The sequence below is a fragment of the Sceloporus undulatus genome, chromosome 8 (genome assembly GCF_019175285.1).
Source record: "Sceloporus undulatus isolate JIND9_A2432 ecotype Alabama chromosome 8, SceUnd_v1.1, whole genome shotgun sequence".
Classification (NCBI taxonomy): domain Eukaryota; kingdom Metazoa; phylum Chordata; class Lepidosauria; order Squamata; family Phrynosomatidae; genus Sceloporus; species Sceloporus undulatus.
Window position 1 is genome coordinate 18,807,902 of NC_056529.1, and position 11,066 is coordinate 18,818,967.

Below are 11,066 nucleotides of genomic sequence, written 5' to 3' on the forward strand. Positions count from 1 at the left end.
GCATAGTGTGATAAACATCATAGAGTTGGAAGAGACCACCAGGGCCATACAGTCCAATCTCAGCTGACTTCTTTGCATTTGTTGCGCGGTTCTTTTGAAAGCATTAAAAAGCAAATAGTATCAGCAGCAAGAGGGCTACTGGGACTGTGGCACCTGCGGAGGCAGGACTGAACTCTTGCTAGGCTAGCCTAACAGCCACAAGGACTTTTACAGAATGAAAAATGCTTGCTTCCGCATCAGAGAAGGGTCCTTGGAGATCACTTAGCCCATTGTCCTTGACATTTGCTCGCATTTGTACTCTTGAGCCACTGCTGAATTCTGATATCCTGCTTCTGAAACATTGCTTGCAATTAATTTATTGCAATCTGGCCATTCCCCAAGAGAAAAAGAGAGAAAGAAAGAGAGGGGGGGGAGGATGTTGTTTTTAAAAGGTATAAATCTGAGCCCTGTATGTATGAGATATAAAACACCTGACGTTGCCCATCTGCTCCACTGAGAAAATCACAAGATCTGTGTTCCCTTGAGGGCACATGATTAAGATTTGTTGAAAATGTGGTGCAAATATATATATATATATATATATATATATATATATATAAAGAGATGTGCCCCTTTGCCTTTCTTGCTTGCTCTGGAGCTCTTCCGTCGATGCATTTTAATCAGGTTCAAAGAGCTGGAAGCATGGAGGCAAGCCAAGGTTAGAAAAAGTGGGGTTTGAGATAATCCTTGTCAGCTTTTTTTTTTCCTCTCAAATATCAATCTGCCGTTCTCTGCAAATATGATTTTCTTGCATGCTTTTTAATTGGCCCAGGACTTTGTGTTCAGGTAGAAGATAGCGGGTGATGCAAAGCAGAAAGCGGCGGTGGCAGGGATCAAAACTAAGAGCCTGAAGTCTTCAGTCTCAGCTTCCATTCAATGGAAAGCAATATAAAAACAGAGATCTTGTAGCACCTTTGAGACTAACTGAAAGAAAGAAGTTGGCAGCGTGAGCTTTCCTAGATTTAAGTCTACTTCCTCAGATGCATTCCTCATCTGTTTTTGCCCCCCCCCTTTTTATTGGGAAAACAAAGACAGACCAGCATTTAAATGCAAACATAACAAACATCCATAAATTACAATGGATAACAAACATAACGCTTCTCAAAACAATTTGAGAATTATACTTTACTTAAGTATAAAATCACAATATAATTTGCAATTGAGATCACCTTAATTGATATGCTTTTACTGTTTTGCTTTCCTAGAAGACCTCTAAACCTTTTTCATTTAATCTCCCTAAATTATAAAATTATAAATCATTCCCTTTTATTTATCATCTTTAATCACTGTACAATTCTTATTCCATATATCAGAAAAGTGAAATGGTCAGATACTTTACTCTACTTTACTTATATCATTTTGATCAATTCAGTGTATACAAATCATATATATATATATATATATATATATATATATATATATATATATATAAAATTGTATTTTGATTATTGAAACTTAAACACTAATTGAATATCTTGCCATAGTTTCTTATCAGAAGGCAAAGTCTGGAAGTTATGGGGCAGATGCCCTTGAAATTTCCTTCCAATGAGCGCAGTTCGAGAAAGTTCACATGTTTCCAAAGATGAACAAGAAGACGAAAGGTGGCTCAAAAGAGGGACAGAGGGGTAAAATAGAACCTATGATTGAAAAGTAAATGAACTGGAAAAGAGGAAGAGATGACAGAAGTGATGGTCTGAGGCCAGGAAATGAAAGGAAATGAAAGGATTCTTGTAATGGGGAAGAAAATGACACTGGATCAAAGCAAAGAGAAGAGACAGGAACCCCTATGGAAAGCAAAAATAGTAGCGCCAAGGTATGGGGAAAATATCAGCTCCGGAGAGAATAAAATCAATACCAGTTTTGCCCAAATTGTATGCAGCAAACTGTGCTTATGACGACTTATATATGCATCTTTTTTAAAAGGACTTACATTGTGCTTTTCTTTTTCAAACGGATGCTCTTGCTAACATTAAGTTAAAGAATAATCAAATCGAAACACAAGGACTAAAGCAGCTTTTGAGAGGCCAATTAAAAAAATAATAATTTAGAAGTCATGACGAAAAGTACTGCATCCAACTAGTAACAAATCTCATTTGGTCAATTTACCAAAGCTTGCTTGAGGAGGAGGAGGAGGTTGCTGAAGTTACTACCAAGAGTTGCATGTTAATCAAAGTTTGCAAAGGATGCTTTACAACCCTTCGTACTGCTGTTTTCCCATCAATGAAAGATGCCCTTTAACAATACTTCAGAGGTACAGCAATAATGGTTTGAGGCGATGCTGTGCAACCAGTATTGCAAGAGGTTCTTTTGCTAAAATTGCAGCTTAAAACCATTGCAGCAGAATGGTTAAAATTCAGAATTTTACTTGCTCAGGAGCTGAAGATTATAGTGCCGAAATAAACTAAGAGCAAAGGTTGTTATTTTAGGGTCATGTCAAATTGGCTCCTAACTTAAGATTCTAACCCAATTAAAAGGAAGTACTGCATAAACAGTTTAAGGACAGTGAAACTAAACATAGATAATAATTCTGAGAGATGTGTCCCCCACGAGGGATAGTGACATATGTTAGGTGTAATATGTGAATATCCAATAAATATACAGGGGTGTAAATGTTTAACTCAATGTAACCAATAAAATGTGATTTGTAATTTTATGCTATAAAAACTTTGTTCACTTTGAATTTGGGGTCCCAGTAATTTGGATGAATGTCCTGCTGGGAACAATGCTGCAGCTAAAAATAAAAATGTTTCCTTTCCAATCGGCTCTGGATCTCCCTCCTAAGTCTGGTTAAAATTCTGGTTTCGAGTTAATCTTCAGCAGATAAAGTCCGAAGAGGGCTAGCTTTTCCCCCAGGGTTGGAGATTCCTCACCTCTAATGGAGTCACTGTGGGTTCTTGCAATATTCGAGGTAAATGGGAAGGGGATTAGCTGAGATGTCTAGGCAATCATTGTCCATTCTTCTGATTATGGAGGTGATGATGATCCCACTTGCAACTCCAAACTGCCTTCCTGCCTTGGAGTGGCATTTTCCAGATGGTCCTGTTGGGACCTGACTGTCAGTGCCCAGGTGGTACTGGGGTCATCTACAGGGTACCTCTGGGGTCATTGGAATGACACACACACACCAAAATTCAGAAAAATGCTCTTTGACTAACAGATGGCTAGACTCAATTGAGGAGGACAGTGGCCTTAATGTGCAGGATCTAAGCAGAGATCATAGGGGTGGGTTGAAGATGTCTCATCCATAAGGTCACCATGACTCAGGGTCTGCAGTTAACAGCAACAAATGCTTACATTCACCTATGGATCCCAGTATAAAAGGATGCCAACTTAATAATAATAATAATAATAATAATAATAATAATAATAATAATATGTTTTATTTATATACCGCTATTCCAAAGATCATAGCGGTGAACAGCAAGTAAGCTAATTAACAAGTAAGCTAATTTGCCCCCAACAGTCTGGGTACTCATTTTAGCTCCCTCCTCAGAAGGATGCAAGCCTGAGTCGAGCTTGGGCCCTTTTGCTGGTCTTGAACTCGCAACCTTGTGGTTTTGAGTGAATGGCTGCAGTACAGGCATTTAACCACTGCGCCACCAGTTTTACATGCAGAGAAATGTGGAGAGTTTGGGAACCATTGCAGATGGATGGACTCAATCAAGGAAGTCACAGTTCTGAATCTCCCTTCTTGTTCCATTTGTGATTCTGTGGTCCCTGAATTATGGGCCATACAAATAAAATCAATTGCTTTATTATATTAGAAATTAAAAGCTCTTTTGCCCAGCCTGAAGGTAGCAGCTTCCATCTATTTTTCACACAGGTGGGCCAGCCTGTTAAGAAGGAACTGTTTCTTAGCTAACAAGCAGAAAGCTCTCTGGAACAGATTGGTTGGGTGCAGGACATGTAAATATTTTATACCATGAATATTTAACATCCCAGAGAGTCCCCCTGCATTTAAAAGGGATAAAAGGGAGCAGACGCAGCCTGTTTCTTAGCCGCCTTGCAAAGTGTAAAGGCTGCAGGCTTTGGCGATTAACGGATTAGTTTGCCAACCCATTTGGGGTGGGAAAGCTTGTGTGCCTCTGTGTGTGTGTGTGCTAGTAGTAAAATTAAAAGAAAGATGCCATAGACAGTTCAAACGCATGTTTTAGTTAATGCTGCAGCTCAGGGTCTTTCCAAGTGTGATCCAAGGGAGTGGCTGCTGGGAGTGCCAGTTCAATCGGGCAAGGAATCTGCTCCAGGGTTATTGACTGAACTTTAAAGAAACTATGCCAGCTGTTGGATCCTATATTCAAACTATCACCTTTAAAGTTTGGGCTAAAACCCAGGTGCCCCCTCCCAAAAAAATTCTAAGGCATTGGAGCCCTTGATCCAAAGATGTTGCAAAACACCTTAAGAGTTTTATTGGGACCATTATCAGATATCCAAATGCAAGTGTGTAAAAGATGTACTCCGCTCTAACTAATGTCAGGTCCTGCTTGCTAAAGGGAACCAGCAATTACACTGTGAGCAAAAACAGATGTAACATAGCATGCATTTTTTAAATAAATCAATCAAAATGTCAGGCTCTTTCTTACCTAAGAGGAGTGATAACAATGGAACATTATAGCTCCTTTTGCAAAATGGCAATGCTTCAGCAAGCAATGTTTGTTTCTTTTTCTCTTTTAAGGGACTTTCTTGGGACATTGGGGCCCCATGAAATCTGGGGCAATTTCTTACTTTAAAAAAATATCCGAAAAGGGAAGAAAGTAATGCCTTGCATTATTTTGGTTAACTTTTCATTTCTTTTGCAACAGTTCCAGATTTACAAGAGAGTCAGTAGCACATTTCTTTTAACCACAGTGACAAATTGGCACCTGTAACAAGATTTCTTGGGGGGGGGGGGGGGGAAGCGGGCTTCATATTCTCATTACCAATTTGAAAGTATATCATTATCAATTATGAATCAAACACCATGTCAATTCACCTGTGATTCTTATATATAGTAGCTTCTTGCTGTAGCCTCTTCCCACTACTTTGGTAACCATTTCCACTGGGCAGATTACATTACAGACAAATGTTTCTGCTCCTCTTTCCTAGCAGTTACTGAAATGGAGACTCTTGTGTTTTAATTACGGTACAGAACAGTGAGATCTCTATAGTGGAAACAGAGATGAGTTCGGAAGGATTAGGTTCCTGCCTTTAACAAATGAAAGTGTGATCCTCATAGTATAGTATGTCAAGAAAATGTGGAGAATGGATGCTTTAATGCAGAGCACTGGAAACTTCAGAAGACTGGGGCTGAAAGTGCCCCATGGAGAGCTTAGAGTGCCAACCGATATGTGACTTCTCAGCGTTACGTCTGATAGTTTTTGTGGCTTACTCACAGGTGACTGTGTCTAGGATTGCAGCCTTGCTTTCAGTTACAGATAAATGGTGCATCCATTAGGAATATTAGGATAGGAGGACAAGCAATTCATTGGAGATGCGGTGCTGGAGAAGAGAGCTGCGGATCCCGTGGACAGCCAAAAAGACAAACAAATGGGTTCTTGAACAGATCAAGCCTGAAATCTCCCTGGAAGCCCAGATGCTCAGACTGAGCCTATCGTTTCTGGCCACATCGTGAGAAAGTGTGACTCACTAGAATAGACAGTAATGTTGGAAAAGGTGGAAGGAAGCAGAAAGAGAGGAAGATCACACTGATCCACCAGGTGTTTTGAATTTCAGCTCCCAGAGTCCCTGACCATTGGCTAAGTTGGCTGAGGTTGCTGGGAATTGAAGTCCTCAAACCCCAAGGACCAGAGTTGGGAAACCACTGTACTAGATGGATGAACTCAACTACAAAAGTCATGGGTCTGAATCTACCTTGTCCCTTCCATGATTCTATGATCCCTGATGTTGGGGCCATATAAATACAATCAATTGCACAGTTAAATTAGGAATTAAAAGCTCTTTTACCCACAACATTTCTACCTTGTCTCCTTTAACTTATGTCCCCTTCTGACTGTATGGTTGCTGCCACACTGCAGCATTAATGCAGTTTGACACCACTTTAACTGTCATGGCTCTGGGGATTTGTAGCTTTTTTTGTAGCACCAGAACTCTCTGACAGAGAAGGCTAAACATTTCACCAAATATAAGTCCAAGAGTTCTATAACATTGAGCCATGGCAGTTAAAGCAGTGTTAAACTGCATTAGCTCTTCAATGCAGACGCAGCCTAAGGATCTAAGATTTTATGATTCTAAAAGTCTTCTAAACAGGCTCCATCCATTCTGAGATATGAATGGCTATACAGGTAACATTAGAGGTTGGAAATGTTATTTTGGAGAGACATTTCCAGCCAGAATCCCACTCACCACGCTGGCTGGGGGATTCTGGGAATTGCAATCCAAAAGAGTCTCCATCCCTTCAAGTTGCTCAATGCACACCTGTAATAAAACAGGTGAGAATTATTCAGCTGTGCAGATGCTGGGCTGCATCTCCCTGCACCCTTCACCATTGACTATGGCGACTAGGAGCTGATGGGACTTGCAGTACAACCTCAGAAGGTCCCATAATTTCCACACTTGTCAGAAAATATCACCTGAGGTTTTCTCACCCACAGTGACCCTCCCTCTTGCTTTTACATTAATGTCCTTCCAGTGAGCAAAGCATCTGTGATAAGAAAAGGCAGCGGGTGCCTTTCATGCATCCAACTCCACATTAAGCAGCAGTATAAAACATTTATGGGCAACACTTTGCTTTTTAGGTGGCTGATCGCAGAGCTGGCCACCCTGCCATTAATTTTTTTTTATTTTCCCCCCAAAAAGGGCTGTTTTTATTTGGCTTGATGAATTGTGAAATTGCTGGTATGCTTCACTGCCAATTCTCTCTCTTGAACACACACCCATCCCAGCTGTGTAATGGGAATGGCAGAAAAGTAATGGTGAAACTCCTCTGTTGCAGTTACTGTTTTCCATGCAACTATTTCTTCTGGGGGAAGGAATTCAACCTGCTTTTAAAATAATTCAGAAATATCTTTGACCCTTACAGCTCTGGCTTGTTGTTACATGCCTTTAGATCAACTGTGACTTAACAGCAGCCCTAACGTAGGGTTTCCTTGGTAAGATTTGTTCGGAGGGAGTTTTCATGACCAAAAGAGGCTGAGAGAGTGGGCAGACTTCCATGGCTGAGCAGGGACTCAGATCCTGGTTTCCCAAACATGGGCCCCATTCCCACTTACAGATGTGTGATCCGAATCGATGGATTTGACATCAGAGCGTGGTTGCCACTACGTTTGCCCTGATCGCATTTTCTGTCATTTCCTGGCATCAAAATAACCCACTTGTGGTTCGCATTCACGATGGATCGATTCATAATGATTCGGTTCCAGCTGGCTGAAGGGCAAATTTGAATCGATTCCGATCCACTTGTGCTTCACTCTTGTGCAGAATCGATTTATTGAAAAAGACGTGGAAAAAATCAGCGTCAAAAAGATGTGGGTTAAATGGGTCTGGTGCATGCCCCCCCCTCGCCGAATTGCTTCAACGATTCGATTTAAGTGGGAACCAGGGTCGTTTGAACTGGTTCGAACCAAACTGAGATCCGGTTTAAAAGGTAGTGGGAATGAGGCCTCTGAGTCCAACATTCATGTCACTAAATTATGCTTGCCATTACATTCCCTTAAGGCTGAGAGAGTGTGACTTGCCCAAGGTGACCCATTGGCTTTTCACGCCTGAACCGAGGCTCATGCCCTGCTCTCCAAAGTTGCAGCGAGGGCAGTGCCATTTGGTCATAGCTGCCCATTGCTGCCCATGCTTGTACTTCATGTAGGGTTTATTTCATATGGAAAAAAAAATTATGTACAGATGGAGGGGGGCTTGGAGATGTCTCATCCATGGATTGAGGGTCACCGTGAGTCGGAGTCGACTTGAGGGCAGTTAACAACAACAACAACAACAACAACAACATGCATTCCTATAGGACCAGTTTTTGCGCCTGTTTATAGGCTTCTGATCCGGTTTAAATGTTTGGATTTGAATCAAATTCGAATCGCTGTGGGAATGATAGAGGGTAAATCTAGAACTGTTCTAGAGTTAATTCAGGATTGAGTGAGAATGATACACCCTGGATTCGCTTTGTAAACTGGTGTATAAGCAAGTGGGAACGCGCCCTTAGTCTTTTGGGAAGGGTGGCATCCCTAAAAGTCTATGGCATGAACCAGAAAAACAGACTGGGGAAAACATTTGCATCCCCTAATCTTGCAAATCAAAACCAATAATCTTCTTAGCTAGTCAGCAGATCTCTTCTAACTGAGCTTCTCCTCCTCCCACATGGCAGTTGCCCCCTTCGCCATCTGATTCCCGGCTCCAGATGTGAAGCTATTGGCTAATACGGCACTTTATGAGAGTTTTATAATCCAGATCTAGGCACGATACATTTTCCCCTGACAGGGACCCTTCTTTGACAACCTTTACAGTCAAGGTTGCCTTAAATGCAAAGAGGAGAAGAGTCTTATCAGAAGCAGGTTCTCAACATTTAAAGATTTATTGTGTTCAGATGAATAAGAAAATCCTATTTACAAATGGAAAGCATGGTATTTCTATCACAGACGTGCTGCAATCTGGCTCTGGTTACTCAAAAGGAACAAATGCATTCTGTGCATGTTCAGAGAGACCCTCATCTTTATTTCTTTGGTTCCTAGATGAGCTTTAATGGGCCCTTAGCTCTGTAAATGCATAGGAGAGGAAAACATATAGGTATGGATTGGTGCTTTCAGCAATGTCAAAGGACTAAGCTTTGAATGAGTAATGACTAAATCATTATATGTAACTAGTTACTCCAAAGGACTACGCTTTGAAGTAACTAGTTACACCTGATGAGTTACTTGTTACTTCCCACCTTGATCCTCTGAGACTATTGAAAGTAACAATCTGTACCTATTGACACATATCTAGTTAACTTCCAGATGAGGTTTGTCGATGCCTTGCTCTAAGGCTGAGATACTGTAACTTGCACCAGGACATTTCCAGGGATGAACAGGAACACAAACCCTGGTGCCCTAGGGTCCCAGTTCAGGTGTATATAGGACTGTGTTGCAAAGGAGCATGCATTTACCAAGCATAATTATTATTATTATTATTATTATTATTATTATTATTATTATTATTATTTATATGTTGCCACTCCTGTAGGATCAAGCCGGCTTACAACATCAAATAGACACAATATAAAATTCAACATGAAAATAAGTTGGGGGAAAAGATCAGTTCAGTACAGGAACAGACAAAACTGTACCCTTAAAATAAAGAGGAAATGCTAAATTTGCAGCATTGTGAATAGTAAGAAACCATTCCCCGTTAATAGAGGATAAATAAAAAATAAGCATTGAATATTATGCCACCTTCTTGTGCTTCTAGCCACCCCACGCAGCTGGACTAACATCTGTTTCGGAGCTTATTAATTACATGTGAATAAACGTCGGAATAAACCGTTATGAAATCCACTCGGAGATTACCGACCTCCCTTACTACAGCTGGCTAGGGAAGTGTGAGCAGCAGGTGCTGCAACAACCTTTGTTGTGATGTTGTTTAAACACGCAAGGCTTGGTGAGAGCCTGGGATGCTGCTTAGTAGACCCTAATAAGCCCTTTCACTCTGTGGCTACTAAGCTGATTTCTTCTCTCTTTTTTTTCCAAATCAGGAAAATTGTGAACAGCTGTTGCCACATCGGCCAAAGCAGTGTTAGCAAACTGCTGCACGCACATAGACAAACACACACACCCCACACACAAAAGCTGCCCGCAGGCCCATCTGTCGGAAGCAATGTCACAAGTTCACAGCCACATACATGGTCTAAGAAGGAAATCGTGGCCAGGACTCTGGGCATAAAAACATCCCGTATTCTGTCCTTATTCCTACATGGCAGAGGTTTGGATTGGATAGCCCTTGTGATCCCTTTCAACTCTAAGATTTGATGATGATGATGATGATGATGATGATGATGATGATGATGATGATGATTTTATTTATATCCTGCCTTGATCCCAATATAGAGACTCGAGACAGCTAACAACAAATTTAAAATAGTACAGTGGATCCTTGGTATCCACTGGGGTTTGGTTCCAGGACTCGCTATGGATATCAAAATCCTTGGATGCTCAAGTCCCATTATATACAATGGTTATTATTAATGTGTGTCCTTGGTATTCATAATGGGTCCTGGGATTTGGTTCCAGGACCCATTATGAATACCAAAATCCATGGATGCTCAGGTTCATTATATACAATGGGGTGTTATTGTTATTGTTGTTGTTGTTGTTGTTGTTGTTATTTCTGTGAGACCTTGGTATCCACTGGGGCTTGGTTCCAAGACTTGCTGTGGATACCAAAATCCATGGATGGTCAAGTTTCATCATATACAATGGGGTATTATTATTATTATTACTACTACTACAATGGGACCATGGTATCCCCTGGGATTTTGTTCCAGGACCCATTGTGGATACCAAAATCCATGGAAACTCAAGTTCCCTTCAGTACAATGGCATTGTAAAAATGGTGTCCCTTATATAAAATGGTATAATCAAGGCATGCTTTTTAATATATATATATATATATGGAATATTTTCAAGCCATGGGAGGCTGAATCCTTGGATAAAGAATCTGTGGATCTGGAGGCCAACTGTACAAGTTAAAAACAATACAAAAGCATTGAAAATTTAGACATAAAGAAGTTTATCATACATTTTTTTCTCCCGATCTGGGTACAGGCTGAAACCATTTAAAAGCAGTGCGATAAACTCCAAAGTTAAGAAAAAACATTTTTAAGGCAGTTAAACCTGTAGAGAGGGCATTTCTGCAGGGCAATCCTTTCTCAAAGGTACAAAACAAGAGATGGGTAGGGTTTTGGTTTTTTCCTTCCTGGTCAGTTGGCTATCATTTTTGGGATATAAATACTTATTCACACCGAAGGAGTTGGAAGGCCATGATGCCATCAGGCCAGAAAACTGGACCAATCTTCATTTAGTGAGTATAATAGCAGCGTTTCTGGGTTACATAACACC